This window comes from Eucalyptus grandis, chromosome 9, assembly GCF_016545825.1.
Source record: "Eucalyptus grandis isolate ANBG69807.140 chromosome 9, ASM1654582v1, whole genome shotgun sequence".
In the NCBI taxonomy this organism is placed as follows: domain Eukaryota; kingdom Viridiplantae; phylum Streptophyta; class Magnoliopsida; order Myrtales; family Myrtaceae; genus Eucalyptus; species Eucalyptus grandis.
Window position 1 is genome coordinate 4,266,941 of NC_052620.1, and position 16,742 is coordinate 4,283,682.

At 41.7% G+C, this 16,742-nt stretch overlaps 1 long non-coding RNA gene across 1 annotated transcript; it reads right to left on the reverse strand.

The window, feature by feature from the left end:
* Window positions 1-15,048: 15,048 nt before the first annotated feature.
* On the reverse strand, window positions 15,049-16,184 carry LOC104428708. Its single transcript, XR_001982880.2, has 2 exons — window positions 15,879-16,184; window positions 15,049-15,396 (listed from the first exon to the last, which is right to left on the reverse strand). It is a non-coding gene; the product is annotated as an uncharacterized LOC104428708 (long non-coding RNA).
* Between the last annotated feature and the right edge of the window lie 558 nt (window positions 16,185-16,742).

Genomic DNA, 16,742 nt, shown 5'->3' on the forward strand with positions numbered 1-16,742 from the left:
AGAGTTTCCAAAACATCCAATTCAAGGACAGGACCCTCGAGATTCCCCAGCTTGTGATCCTGGATACGGCGAGGTCACTTTTCCTCAACTTGGTAGCCTTAGAGGAGTGTCACTTCAACTGCGGCAATGACATCACCACGTACTTGTTCTTCATGGACGACTTGATCGAATTTGCCGAGGACGTGAGGCACCTACTCAACTGCGGGACATGAGGCACAGGCTCGGAAGTGATGCCGAGGTTGCTGACCTTGTCAAGCATATTTGCAAGGAGGTGGTATCTATTGGCAGCCGCGGTTATCACTCTGATCTGTCTAGGGATGTGGACACTTACTTCGGCAACAAGTGGATTGCTTGTATGGCCATTCTCAAGCTTAAGTACTCCAGTAATCCCTGGTCAATCATTTCCTTAATTGCTGTTTTCATTTTGCTTTTGCTTACTTTGACACAAACCTTGTATGGAGTGTTTGGCTACTACAGGCCAGGCTCTTGATTTCTCGTGGAGTGGAGATTATCTTATTAGCGTTTGGTGTACGAATCATATATTCCGCTTGCCGCCGCCAACTGCCGCCCGACCGTCGCACGACAGCCACACGACAGCCGCACGACTGTCGCACGATAGTTGCTCGATCTTGCTCAAGAATCAGATCTCACTCTTCATTCTCAACCTGCTATTCTGCCTTCAGCGCGGCTGACCCGACCACCACGGGCTCTTGGCCAAGTTGGCATTCCGGTTCTTCTCCTCTCTGAGGCCAACAGACTACCCCCTTAATTGCCTTGGCAGGACAAGACTGGAGTTTAACCCGTTACCCCTTGAGGGCGAGCTCCATTGCCTCCAATTGTTCCAGCGGAACCTCCTGTATCCAGGCCTAAAGCCGGTAGCAACCCAACAGTTGTCAGAAACTTGGCTACAGTTCCTCCACTACATGACGGAGCTTCGAAAAAAAGGCATCAAGTTCAGAAAGAGGGAGGTTGAGTGTTTCCAAAACATCCAGTTCAAGGACGGGACCCTCGAGATTCCCCCGCTTGTGATCCTGGATACGACGATGTCACTTTCCTCAACTTGGTAGCCTTCGGGGAGTGTCACTTCAATTGCGGCAACGACATCACCACGTACCTGTTCTAGATGGACGACTTGATTGACTCTGCTGAGGACATGAGGCACCTCCTCGATTGCGGGATCATGAGGCATGGGCTTGGAAGCGATGCCGAGGTTGCTAACCTTGTCAAGCAGATTTGCAAGGAGGTGGTATTAGTCGGCAACTGCGATTATCTCTCTGATCTGTCTTAGGATATGGACACTTACTCCGGCAACAAGTGGAATGATTGGATAGCCATTCTCAAGCTTAAGTACTTCAGTAATCCCTGGTCAATTATTTCCTTAATTGCTCATTTTGCTTCTGTATACTTTGACATAGACCGTGTACTGAGTCTTTGGCTACTATAGGCCAGACTCTTGATTTCTCATAGAGTAGAGATTATCTTATGAGCGTTTGGTGTACGAATCATATGTTCCGCTTGCCGGCACCAAAAGCCGCTCAACCGTCGCACGACAGCCGCACAACCATCGAACGACCGTCGCACAACAGCTGCTCGATCTTGCTCGTGAATCAAATCCCGCTCTTCTTTCTCAACCTACTATTCTGCCTTCAGCGCGGCCGACCCGACCAGCACGGTGTCTTGACCAAGCTAGCGCTACAGTTCTTCTCCTCTCTGATGTTGATAGATTGCCCCCTTAATTGCCTCGGCAGGACAAGTCTAGAGTTTAACCCATTAACCTTTGAGGGCGAGCTTCATTGCCTCCAATTGTTCCGGTGGAGCCTCCTGTACCTAGGCCCGAACCGAGCAGCAACCCAATAATCATCACAAACTTGGCTACAGTTCATGCATTGCGTGACGGAGCTTCGGAAAAATGGCATCAAGTTTAGAAAGAGGGAGTTTGAGAGTTTCCAGAACATCCAATTCAAGGACGGGACCCTTGAGATTCCCCAGCTTGTGATCCTGGATACGGCGAGGTCACTTTTCCTCAACTTGGTAGCCTTAGAGGAGTGTCACTTCAACCGTGGCAATGACATCACCACGTACTGTTCTTCATAGACGACTTGATCAACTCTGCCGAGGACGTGAGGCACCTACTCAACTGCGGATCATGAGGCACGGGCTCGGAAGTGATGTCGAGGTCGCCCTGCCGGCGGCGGCCCTTGGCTCGCCGGCCGAGGGCCGCCGACCCTCGCCGGATCCGGGCGAGGGCCACAACCCTCCCTGTCTGTGGCCAATGGCGAGGGCTCGCGGCCCGGCAGCGGCGCCCTTGGCCCGACCGGGCGAGGGCCGCCGACCCTTGCTGGATCTGGGTGAGGGCTCGCGAGCCCTCACCGCTGGTTGGCCGAGGTCGTCGGCCCCGGCCGGGGCCCGGTGACCCCGGTCGACCCTCCCCCGCCGTTGTTGGCCCTTCCTAGCACGGCGGCGGGCGGCGCGGTAGCGGGCGAGGGCCGATCCTCAATCGCCTCTCCTTCTTTCCTTTTTTTTTTTTTTTAAATTTTTAAAATTTTAAATTATTGATTTTTTTAATATTTCAACTAAAAATAATTTTAAAATTATTATTTTAAAATATTTTAACTAAATTTAATTTTAAAATTATTATTTTTAAATACTTTAACTAAATTTATTTTTAAATTTAATTTAATTAATTTTTTATTTTATTTTTTTACCATATTAGCCCAAAATGACGCCGTTTTTGCATTATTTAGCCACGTCGGCGTGCAAAACGGCATCATTTTGGGCTAAGTTCGCCAGAAAAATGCCACGTCGACGTTTTGGCCGGACTTTGGCCGGATTGGCACTCAAGTGATCTATTTTACTCCGATTTTGGCACTGAAGTGTACTTTTCATAAGTTATGGCACTTAAGTGTCCCTTTGGGCAAAGTTAAGGCACTTCAGAGGTCCGCATGTCGAGTAATAATATTCGGAGGAGTAATAATAGAGTTGGGGGCGTCTTGTCTATCACGCTTTTGGCTCATTAATATGACGACAAAATTGACCTAAAGTTATAAAGGCTTAAACATTTTAACGCTTGTTTTGAATCTCCATGTTGATAAATTTCTTCGTCGTTCCAATATTCCTAGACATTAAAATCATCATTTCTGTTTTTTTTAGAGTATGAATGGTGATGTTGGAAAAATTTATCCTTTATTCCAAAAATCCCTAAACATTAAAATCCCTGCATTTTTTTCTTTAGCTTAGAAAGCATCAATTAAGATATCAAGCGTCTGCAAGGCAACGTTTCTATTTCTCTCTATTTTTGTTCTTTTGTTCCCGAAACGAAAAAAAGAATAGAAATCAGTCCGTAACGCTAATTTATTTTTCTATTCCCCGGAATAGAAAAGTAGTCGAGGAATAGATTTGGAACAAAAACAATAAACAAAAAAAAAGTAACTTCTTGTTCATGAGTACAATTTCTAGAAATAAATCCATATTTTCTTTTCCTTTTTCTTTTGTTCTTCTTCCTTGCTTTGGAGCCACCGCTAGCTCCCCGCCACGCCGACCACCTTCGGCTGCTCGCCGCCATCGTTGGCTGACCACCGGCTGCTGCCGCCTAACCATCGGCTGCCATTGTTGTTGCCCTCAGTCCACCGATCGCCGCCCGACCACTGCCCAAAGCCCATTAACCGTCGGCCGCCGACCGCACGACAACCGCACAATAGCCGCACGACAGCTACCCGTTCGCCGCACGATAGTCGCACGATCGCTGCACGATTGCCGCTCGACAGCCAACCGCCGACCGCCGTCGCCAACCGTCGCCCACAACCCATTGACCGCCGTCACGTAATTTAAACAATTAATAGAATTACAAAAAGGTTGAAGGATTTTTTTTTTTCTCTTTTACATATGTCTATCGGTCCGATGTCACAATCTTTTGCCTTTTGGCTTATCCAGTTGTAGAACGATGACAGCTGAAGGTTTACTTGATTTGGCTAGAGGAGGATTTTTGGTTATTTACTCGGATCTGGCTTTGAGTTTGTCTTCTTGTCTATGATCATGCACATGCCGTGGGTTGCCACCTTCCATGAAAACACGAATGAGGAAAAATCAGAAACCGTAGGTAGAGAAGCCAACTGAGTGGCGGATTGGGTTGCCAAAACCTATAGGAGAAACACTTTACCTCTAAATAGGACATTGTCTCCTCCCCAAGCCCTTTGGGAGGTTTTATGTACTAAAGCCCATTTATCAGGACCTACTATAATTCCTTACCTTAATGAAATATTTAATTTAAGAAAAAAATGCCTCCAAATAAATTAATCTTTATCTTATGTTTGCTATATGTTAAGGGCACACATGTTGTTTTACAATTAGAGACACCTCCCAATATATGCTCAATTTGACTTAAGTTATGGAAATTTGTTATAATCATAACATAGATGAGTAGCAAGTGGATTAAATTTGGCATACCAATATTGAATTATTTGGTTTGCGACCAACTTGATGATTAAATAGTTTCCAAGTCAGAATCTTGGTGAATAGATATTCTGCATGTGCCATTACCACATGGACCATGTTTTATAGCATACTTGTGATTGCCTTTTGGAACAATGTCTTGTAAACAGGTACAATACACATTGGATTGTAAGAGGTCACGAGGAAGTTTAGTCAACAAAAGCCTATAGAACGCAATATCATTTAGACGAGGAACCTCAAGCCTTTAAAACTGTTGTTTTTACGAGGTATTTTCCGGCTTTAATGATGACGTTGATTTTAGACCTCTAGGACAACCAATCACCTCCTTTATACAAATCTTAACCCAAGCTCACCACCTAATTTTGATTTTGTTGAGTGGTCTTGGCCCTTTCTCACTCTAAAAGCTAATTCAAAGGTTGAGATTTTCTCTCATACTTATAAACCAATCATTAGTCCATTCCAAAATTGATGTGAGATAACTCTAACAATTTTTCCCTCACACATCGGGGCCTAGCTTGAAGTAGAAACAACCTGTATCTAGGCGAAGTGGTTGTTCGGTTCATAAAATCATCTTGGCATGAAACATTTAATCATTAGTTAATAGAACCAACTTTTCAACATAATTGAAGCGATTACACACATATGTACCGAAAAAAAGAAAATATGACTATATTTTTGTTAGGTTGTTTATGAGATTACAAGAATTCACTATTTTAAATCGAACGGAAAAGCCAAAGGGTAAAACCTTTCTTCTCTTTTTGTGTGTTGAATTAATTTGACCTAGCAATCGAGAGAAAAACCTTCTTGTACGGCCGTATATTCAACGTGTGGCCTTCCCATTCTTTCGTGAAAGTTCTTCCTTTTAAATGCAAGACCACATGAGGTTCCCAAGAAGAGAAGATGATCTGCTTTCTAATTCTAGATGCATTGAAATGTATTCTTTTTATTCTTTCCTTTCAGGACTTGCACCTTCAACCATGCAAATATATTTATTTCCCTTCTTTCCCTACGAACACGAGAATCGGCCACTGCAAGTGCTCTTATTGAAATATTCCACCGATTTCCTGCTTCCTTCTTTCTTTTTTTTTTTTTTTTACGATTAACAGAATCAGCCATGGCTTATTTACTCCTTTTAAGCATACACACAAGTACCTTGAGAATCATACCGATTGTTTGCTAGGTGACCAAAAGATTTCTTGATATCACTATCCTAGTTTGCCTCAATATTTCCTAAGATCACGCTTAATTAGCGATTTTCCACCTTGGCATTAAGACAGACCCATTTAAAGAATAATGAGCTTGGCCAAATTCTCCCACCATGGACTTCCAACTTCTTAAATTAAAACTCAGAACCATCGATTCAAATCCATCCCGGTCCAATGCAAATACAATAATAAAAAATGCTCCTAAAACTATATGATATGCAATTTAATTCTATTTCTTTTAGGGGTTAAAAATTAATCCCTAATTTTTTAATGCAATAAATAAATGCCAAAATTTAGGTGTCAACAATGAGAATCTCAACCGAGCTGAGTAGGACAACAACGCACGCTCATGGGCAAAGCCATCTACCGGATCCCGCACTATCTCAAGGACGGCAAGGAGAAGCCTGCATCCCCCAGATTGTCTCCCTCAATCCATACCATCACGGTGACGAGCGCCTTCGCAAGAAGGACAAGGATAAGTGGCACAGCCTCGTGTGCATGCTCAGGTGCAACAATCAGAACATAGATGACTATCTAGATGCGGTGAAGTAGGTTGAGGAGAGAGCCCATGCTTGCTATGAAGGGGCAATAACCATGAGCAACGAGGAGTTCATTCTGATGATGGGTCGACCACCGACCGCCAACCGCGCCGCCGACCGGCGCCATAGCCCACCAACGTCCATCCACTCCCGCGGGCGCGGCAAGCGGCAGTCGTGCGGTGGTTAGGCGGCTGTCGTGCGGCGGTCGTGCGGCTGTCGTGCGGCTGTCGTGCGGCGGTCGTACGGCTATCGTGCGGCGGTCGGCAGTGGTCGGCAGTCGTGCGACGGTTGTGAGACTGTCGTCTGGTGGTCGTGCGGCTATCGTGCGGTTGTCATGCGGCGGTCGGGTGGTGATCGGTCGATTTTGTTTATCCTTATGGCGATCGTCCTCGATTCTTGACTTGGGTTTGCGTCGGTTTTGTTTTTCTTTCTTGAGTTGGTGATGATGGTGATGATCTCTCGGTTCTTTTTGACTTGACGAGTTGACGAGTTTTTGACTATGCGTTACTAGGTGTTCGTTGGGGAGACATATTTGTCTATCTTGATCGTGTTCACCTAACAGAAGCGCAAGTTTTCTTTTTGTTCTATTTCCTTATTTGGACTTTGATGACGTCGGGCTCTTTAAATTTGGCTTGAGTGATGTCGTTTGTAATTTGGGTTGCGAAATCTTTTCCATAGCTAAAGATCTGTACTTTTTAAGCGTGGGATTCGACTTGCCTCTCTTGAAGTGAAACACATTTGGGCCAATTGCAATTCATAACTGGACCAACTTGAGTGCGATTTATGTGGACATATTTATTATGAAAATGCTCTTAATATGCAAATCAAGAATACGCAAAATTTAGATACCAACGTAGCATTTTTACTCGAGTTTGACAACTTAAACTTGGTCAATGCTTTAAGGTGTCTAGATCAGTTCCCTCGGGAAGCTCAGACTCTTATCATGAAATACAAGGATTTTTTACTTTCCTTCTTAAATATCTATGTAGCCCATCGTTTTAGAGAAGCCAACTGAGTGGCGGATTGGGTTGCCAAAACCTATAGGAGAAACACTTTACCTCTAAATAGGGCCTTGTCTCCTCCCCAAGCCCTTTGGGAGGTTTTATGTACTAAAGCCCATTTATCAGGGCCTACTATAATTCCTTACCTTAAAGAAATATTTAAATTTTTTTAAAATGCCTCCAAATAAATTAATCTTTTATCTTATGTTTGCTATATGTTAAGGGCACACATGTTGTTTTACAATTAGAGACACCTCCCAATATATGCTCAATTTGACTAAGTTATAGAAATTTGTTATAATCATAACATAGATGAGTAGCAAGTGGATTAAATTTGGCATACCGATATTGAATTATTTGGTTTGCGACCAACTCGATGATTAAATAGTTTCCAAGTCAAAATCTTGGTGAATAGATATTCTGCATGTGCCATTACCACACGGACCATGTTTTATAGCATACGTTTGATTTCCTTTTGGAACAATATCTTGTAAATGGGTACAATACACATTGGATTGTCCTAACGAGAGGTCACGAGGAAGTTCAATCAACAAAAGCCTATAGAACACAATATCCTTTAGACGAGGAACCTCAAGCCTTTAAAACTGTTGTTTTTACGAGGTATTTTCCAGCTTTAATGATGACATTGATTTTAGACCTCTAGGACAACCAATCACCTCCTTTATACAAATCTTAACCCAAGCTCACCACCTAATTTTGATTTTGTTGAGTGGTCTTGGCCCTTTCTCACTCAAAAAGCTAATTCAAAGGTTGAGATTTTCTCTCATACTTATAAACCGACCATTAGTCCATTCCAAAATTGACGTGAGATAACTCTAACAATTTTTCCCTCACACATCGGGCCCTAGCTTGAAGTAGAAACAACCTATATCTAGGCGAAGTGGTTTTTCGGTTCATAAAATCATCTTGGCATGAAACATTTAAATCATTAGTTAATAGAACCAACTTTTCAACATAATTGAAGCGATTACACACATATGTACCGAAAAAAGAAAATATGACTATATTTCTGTTAGGTTGTTTATGAGATTACAAGAATTCACTATTTTAAATCGAATGGAAAAGCCAAAGGGTAAAACCTTTCTTCTCTTTTTGTGTGTTGAATTTTTTTAACCTAGCAATCGAGAGAAAAGCCTTCTTGTACGGCCATAAATTCATCGTGTGGCCTTCCCATTCTTTCGTGAAAGTTCTTCCTTTTAAATGCAAGACCACGTAAGGTTCCCAAGAAGAGAAGATGATCTGCTTTCTAATTATAGATGTACTGAAATATATTCTTTTTATTCTTTCCTTTCAGGACTTGTACCTTCAACCATGCAATTATATTTATTTCCCTTCTTTCCTGCGAACATGAGAATCGGCCACCGCAAGTGCTCTTATTGAAATATTCCACCGATTTCCTGTTTCGTTCTTTCTTTCTTTTTTTACGATTAACAAAATCAGCCGTGGCTTATTTACTCCTTTTAAGCACACACGCAAATACCTTGAGAATCATACCGATTGCTTGCTAGGTGACCAAAAGATTTCTTGATATCACTATCTTAGTTTGCCTCAATATTTCCTAAGATCACGCTTAATTAGCGATTTTCCACCTTCGCATTAAGACGGACCCATTTAAAGAATAATGAGCTTGGCCAAATTCTCCCACCATGGACTTCCAACTCGTTAAATTAAAGCTCAGAACCATCGATTCAAATCCATCCCGGTCCAATGCAAATACAATAATAAAAAAATGCTCCTAAAACTATATGTTATGCAATTTAATTCTATTTCTTTTAGGGGTTAAAAATTAATCCCTAATTTTTTTATGCAATAAATAAATGCCAAAATTTAGGTGTCAAAAATGAGAATCTCGACCGAGCTGAGTAGGACAACATCGCACGCTCATGGGCAAAGCGCTCCATTTACCGGATCCCACACTATCTCAAGGATGGCAAGGAGAAGGCCTGCATCCCCCAGATTGTCTCCCTCGGTTCATACCATCACGGTGATGAGTGCCTCCGCGAGAAGGACAAGGATAAGTGGCACGGCCTCGTGTGCATGCTCAGGCGCAACAATCAAAACATCGATGACTATCTAGACGCAGTGAAGCAGGTTGAGGAGAGAGCCCATGCCTGCTATGAGGGGGCAATAACCATGAGCAACGAGGAGTTCGTTTTGATGATGGGTCGACCACTGACCGCCAACCGTCATCGCCGACCGGCACCCATAGCCCACCAATTGTCGTCCCCTCCCGCAGTCGGCGACGGCAGGCGGCGGTCGTGCGCCTGTCGTGCGATGGTCATGTGGCTGTCGTGCGGTGGTTGTGCGGCTGTCGTGTGGCTGTCGTGCGACGGTCGGGCGGTGGTCAGCAATCATGCGGCGGTCGTGCGGCTGTCGTGCGGCTGTCGTGCGACGGTCGTGCGACGGTCGTGCGGTTGTCATGCAGCGGTCGAGAGGTGGTCGATCGGTTTTGTTTTTCTTTATGGCAATCGTCCTCGATTCTTGACTTGGGTTTGCGTCGGTTTTGTTTTTCTTTCTTGAGTTGGTGATGATGGTGATGATCTCTCAGTCCTTTTTAACTTGACGAGTTGACGAGTTTTTGACTATGCATTACTAGTGTTCGTTAGGGAGACATATTTGTCTATCTTGATCATGTTCACCTAACAGAAGCGCAAGTTTTCTTTTCGTTCTTTTCCCTTATTTGGACTTTGATGACGTCAGGCTATTTAAATTTGGCTTGAGTGATGCCGTTTGTAATTTGGGTTGCGAAATCTTTTCCATAGCTAAAGATATGTACTTTTTAAGCGTGGGATTCGACTTGCCTCTCTTGAAGTGAAACACATTTGGGCCAATTGTAATTCATAACTGGACCAACTTGCGTGCGATTTATGTTGACATATTTATTACGAAAATGCTCCTAATATGAAAATCAAGAATATGCAAAAATTTAGATATCAACAAAGCATTTTTACTCGAGTTTGACAACTTAGACTTGGTCAATGCTTTAAGGAGTCTAGATCAGTTCCCTCGGGAAGCTCAGACTCTTATCATGAAATACAAGGATTTGTTACTTTCCTTCTTAAATATCTAGGTAGCCCATCGTTTTAGAGAGGCCAACTGAGTGGCGGATTGGGTTGCCAAAACCTATAGGAGAAACACTTTACCTCTAAATAGGGCCTTGTCTCCTCCCCACGCCCTTTGGGAGGTTTTATGTACTAAAGCTCATTTATGAGGCCCTACTATAATTCCTTACCTTAAAGAAATATTTAATTTTTTTTAAAATGCCTCCATATAAATTAATCTTTTATCTTATGTTTGCTATATGTTAAGGGCACACATGTTGTTTTACAATTAGAGGCACCTCCCAATATATGCTCAATTTGACTAAGTTATAGAAATTTGTTATAATCATAACATAGATGAGTAGCAAGTGGATTAAATTTGGCATACCAAATAGATGGCTTGTTACTTGAATACTTTCCAAATTGGAATGTTGAATTATTTGGTTTGCGACCAACTCGATGATTAAATAGTTTCCAAGTCAGAATCTTGGTGAATAGATATTCTGCATGTGCCATTACCACATGGACCATGTTTTATAGCATACTTTTGATTGCCTTTTGGAACAATGTCTTGTAAATGGGTACAATACACATTGGATTGTCCTAACGAGAGGTCACGAGGAAGTTCAGTTAACAAAAGCCTATAGAACACAATATCCTTTAGACGAGGAACCTCAAGCCTTTAAAACTATTGTTTTTACGAGGTATTTTCCGGCTTTAATGATGACGTTTTAGACCTCTAGGACAACCAATCACCTCCTTTATACAAATCTTAACCCAAGCTCACCACCTAATTTTGATTTTGTTGAGTGGTCTTGGCCCTTTCTCACTCAAAAAGCTAATTCAAAGGTTGAGATTTTCTCTCATACTTATAAACTGACCATTAGTCCATTCCAAAATTGATGTGAGATAACTCTAACAATTTTTCCCTCACACATTGGGCCCTAGCTTGAAGTAGAAACAACCTATATCCAGGCAAAGTGGTTATTCGGTTCATAAAATCATCTTGGCATGAAACATTTAAATCATTAGTTAATAGAACCAACTTTTCAACATAATTGAAGCGATTACACACATAGGTACCGAAAAAAAGAAAAAATATGACTATATTTTTGTTAGGTTGTTTATGAGATTACAAGAATTCACTATTTTAAATTGAAATACGTTAGAGATGAGATAAAGTTGTTAATCAATACATTTATCCATTGATGGATTTTTTACAAAATAACTCATAAAAATGAGAAGTCTTATTTATTTTACATGAATAATTATTTTTTGCTTCAAAAGACGTAATTGACTTGCCTACGGTGTAAACGATGCCACATGATTGCAGCAGATTGTCCATTCATTGTAATGGAGATGTTGGGGGCGTCTTGTCTATCATGCTTCTGGCTTATAAATATGATGAAAAAATTGGCGTACCGTCATAAAGGCTTAAACATTTTAAAGCTCGTTTTGAATCTCCATGTCGATAAATTTCTTCATCTTTCCAGTATCCCTAGACATTAAAATCATCCTCTTTTTTTTTCTTTTTATAATGTATGAATGGCGATGTTGGAAAAATTTATCCTTTGTTCCAAATATCCCTAAACATAAAAATCCCTGCATTTTTTTCTTTAGCTTAGAAAGCATCAATTCATATATCAAGACTCTACAAAGGCAAAGGCAGAGAAACACAAACCCAATCTACAAGAGAAATGGCTTTAATTCCCAACGGAGAGCTCAGCCAACCTGTGGCTCACGAGCCACAGCAAGAAACATCCGAGGAGCACTGAATCGTGGTTGAGACCGACGGGGTTGAAAACCTCCGTGAAGATGAGCCGAGGCTACCCAAGTCCCGGTGGATGATCTCCATCAATGAGAATCTTGACTGAGCTGAGTAGGACAACAGCGCACGCTCATGGGCAAAGCACTCCATTTACCGAATCCCACATTATCTCAGGGATGGCAAGGAGAAGGCCTGCATCCCCAAATTGTCTCTCTTGGTCCATACCATCATGGTGACAAGCGCCTTCGCAAGAAAGACAAGGATAAGTGGCGCGGCCTCGTGTGCATGCTCAGGCGCAACAATCAGAACATCGATGACTATTGAGGAGAAAGCATGTGCCTGCGATGAGGGGGCAATAACCATGAGCAACGAGGAGTTCGTTCTGATGATGGGTCGACCGCTGATCGCCAACCGTCGTCGCCGACCGACGCCCATAGCCCACCAACTACCATCCCCTCTTGCGGCCGGCGGCAGTAGGCGGCGGTCTTGCGATGGCAACGAGGAGTTTATTCTGATGATGGGTTGACCGCTAACCGCCAACCGTCGTCGCCAACCAGCACCCATAGCCCACCAACCGTCGTCCCCTCCCACGGCCGGCGGCGGCAGGCAACGGTCGTGCGACTATCGTGCGGCGGTCATGCGGTTGTCGTGTGGTTGTCGTGCGACGGTCGGGTAGTGGTTAGCAATCGTGCGACGGTCGGGCAACTGTCATGCGGCAGTCGTGCAGCTGTCGTGCAGTAGTCGTGCGGCTGTCATGCGGCGGTCGTGCGACTGTCGTGCGGTTGTCATGCGGCAATCGAGTGGTGGTCGGTCGGTTTTGTTTTTCTTTATGGCGATCATCCTCGATTCTTGACTTGGGTTTGCGTCGGTTTCGTTTTTCTTTCTTGAGTTGGTGATGATGGTGATGATCTCTCAGTCCTTTTTAACTTGACGAGTTGACGAGTTTTTGACTATGCATTATTGAGTGTTCGTTGGGGAGACATATTTGTCTATCTTGATCGTGTTCACCTAACAGAAGCGCAAGTTTTCTTTTCGTTCTTTTTCCTTATTTGGACTTTGATGACGTCGGGCTATTTAAATTTGGCTTGAGCGATGCCGTTTGTAATTTGGGTTGCGAAATCTTTTCCATAGCTAAAGATCTATACTTTTTAAGCGTGGGATTCGACTTGCCTTTAGTGAAACACATTTGGGCCAATTGTAATTCATAATTGGACCAACTTGAGTGCGATTTATGTTGACATATTTATTATGAAAATGCTCCTAATATGCAAATCAAGAATACGCAAAAATTTAGATATCAACAAAGCATTTTTACTCGAGTTTGACAACTTAGACTTGGTCAATGCTTTAAGGAGTCTAGATCAGTTCCCTCAGTAAGCTCAGACTCTTATAATGAAATACAAGGATTTGTTATTTTCCTTCTTAAATATCTAGGTAGCCCATCGTTTTAGAGAGGCCAACTGAGTGGCGGATTGGGTTGCCAAAACCTGTAGGAGAAACATTTTACCTCTAAATAGGGTCTTGTCTCCTCCCCAAGCCCTTTGGGAGGCTTTATGTACTAAAGCTCATTTATCAGGCCCTACTATAATTCCTTACCTTAAAGAAATATTTAATTTTTTTTTAAAATGCCTCCAAATAAATTAATCTTTTATCTTATGTTTGCTATATGTTAAGGGCACACATGTTGTTGTTTTACAATTAGAGGCACCTCCCAATATAAGCTCAATTTGACTAAGTTATAGAAATTTGTTATAATCATAACATAGATGAGTAGCAAGTGGATTAAATTTGGCATACCAAATAGATGGCTTGTTACTTGAATACTTTCCAAATTGGAATGTTGAATTATTTGGTTTGCGATCAACTCGATGATTAAATGGTTTCCAAGTCAAAATCTTGGTGAATAGATATTCTGCATGTGCCATTACCACATGAACCATGTTTTATAGCATACTTTTGATTTCCTTTTGGAACAATGTCTTGTAAACGGGTACAATACACATTGGATTGTCCTAACGAGAGGTCACAAGGAAGTTCAGTCAACAAAAGCCTATATCTTGTAAACGGGTACAATACACATTGGATTGTCCTAACGAGAGGTCACAAGGAAGTCCAGTCAACAAAAGCCTATAGAACGCAATATCCTTTAGACGAGGAACCTCAAGCCTTTAAAACTATTGTTTTTACGAGGTATTTTCCAGCTTTAATGATGACGTTGATTTTAGACCTCTAGGACAACCAATCACCTCTTTATACAAAGTCGCTAGGCAAGAACTACTCAAGCAGAAAGGTTGCGTGATATGGATCATCGGGCTCAGCGGTTCACGTTCGCTACGATTTGCTCATCAAATGGTTTAACTGGGTTGAATTTCCTTCTCACCTGACACCTACCCCACTTTACAATCGCATCTCTTGCATACCAAGACAGAAGCAATCTTTTCATCGTGGGTTTGCGGAAAAAATTCATCGTAGCCTCTCTGAGAAGGAGACTAGTCCAACAATTCTGTTTTCCACTGAATAATGAAGGCAAGCTCAACGATCACGAGGCATGCATATTTAGGGACACGATTACAGATACAAGTTCCCCAAAATACAAACGAAATCAAGCAACCTGGAAAGCATGTCATCAGTGGCATGAAAATGGAAGGAATTGCCCCCACTATATAAGGCAGCAAAAAAGAACTATTTTAATGAGTGCTCCAACAAGAAGATGATGTATAACACTCTGGAATTCTGTTGATGTATAAATAGCAATTGACTCATTTAGTCTCGTCTCCAGTGGTACGCAATTTCTATAGCCAACAATATCATATCATGTTAATATAAGCCGTTACTATACGACAACACCATTGCGCAGGTGATAAAAGTACATGTTAGAGACACATAAAGACATTGCTAGTTTACAATTTACGAGTGTTCAATATCAAGGAAACATTTTGTTCATCTCATCACATAGCACTGTTCAGCTGTTTCCTAGAAAAGGCAATAAACTAAAGTATCATCTCCGAATTCAGGAAAAAAAAATTGAAACAATCACAAGTATCGTAAATCTTTTCTGGCAAAATAAATTTCATAATTCATGTCTGCAACCTTAGATGAGAAAAAAAGCAAAAGATTAGCAGAGTACCTATCCGGGTAAATCCACTATAATCTCAGAAAGTTTGGCAATTCTTAAACCTTGTAAGGTTTCATAAGAAAAATACTCTAGCCATAACTGCCATCGAACCAATCCTTCTGAGGGAGCATCAATTCCAGGATAGCATGAAGATGGCCGTGAAGCCAAGGGTGATTTGAGACCAGATGATGGACAATCATAATCATGAGAATCGCCAAGATAGGAGAGAAGGGCTTTGAAAATTGAAGAGGCACAGCCTGCAATCATTTGCATCTAACTTTCATTGATACGGCTGGGCTTAGTCAGTTATGAGAGGAAAAGAGAATGTAAGACTCTGACATAGTGATAACTTGCATGAATTCTAGCACGAGAAGACAAGTCAAATCATATGCACAGAGAGAGGAGGATCCTTCTTTTTGGCTATTAATAAGTATAGGTATTACGAATTGCTACTCCTAAAGAAGTCATTTATCTGGTCAAATAACAAAATCTCCTGAACCATGTGCAGCATTCACGCATACTCATCTGAAAGAATCAACATGGTTGGCAAAAATATATAATGCAGGAGACAAATCTCTTAGCTTTCTTCTAAACCATGTATGAGGGAAGGGTATTAAAACAATGAAGGTTTACTCTCGTACAAAGAACAAGACCCCATCACCACCATTAAGCCTTACCCACAAAGTGGAGTCGACTACACAAATGGCACAAAAAGACAAAAAAAATAATCAATATTCACCTGGACCAGCCTTTAACAGCCCCCAATATTGAACTCCTGAAATCATCACTGGCTAGATTATGTACTTTAGCCTGCATGCAAACAAGGCATGTGACTTGTATAGCAACACATGCATAAAACATGCATTGAAGAAGGCCGCATTCTTTATGTGCAAATACGATAAGCCATCTGTGTTATCTCTACCAAGACAGTGATAAACGAGTACTGCCAAAAGGGAGATAAAATGTCAATTGAAGGTCTACACTACGACCAAAAAAAAAGAAAAATGAAGGTCTACACCGGACAAAAAAGCTTACATTGCTGAAACATATACACAAACCTTTAAAAGCAAGAAAATTGCGGAAGCATAAGCATCTTTTGTCATCGATGTAAACCCACGACCTCTAAGATCACGGACAACCTTCCCAATATTCTTTACCACTTCATCAAGAAACTTTCCCTGGTGATGACCTTCATCTATATCCATCTCTCCAGCTTTAACACAGGTGCTTCTATCATCTAAATCCATGTCATCTTTATCCGGAGAATCATCCATCATTGTGCTTATCTCTTCCAACTTTCTCTTGAAAAACCAGTAAAGTATATCTAAGAACACCAATCAAGTCAGAACAAGATCACTAATTCTGTCAGATGATATAAAAATAATTTTTAAACAAACAAGGTGAAAAAAAAAACAGATCAAGCCAGAGGATGATACAATATTAGGTGAAACTTTGATGCACAAGCATAATTTTTCCGTGGTAATTTTAAGTGCCCTTTCTTTTTCTCAGGCTTCTTTTTCATGTCATAAGTTCCGATTTCCCGTGATATGGATGTGAATTTTAATGAAGTTGGCTTGTTGAGATACAAAGAATGTCCAAACAA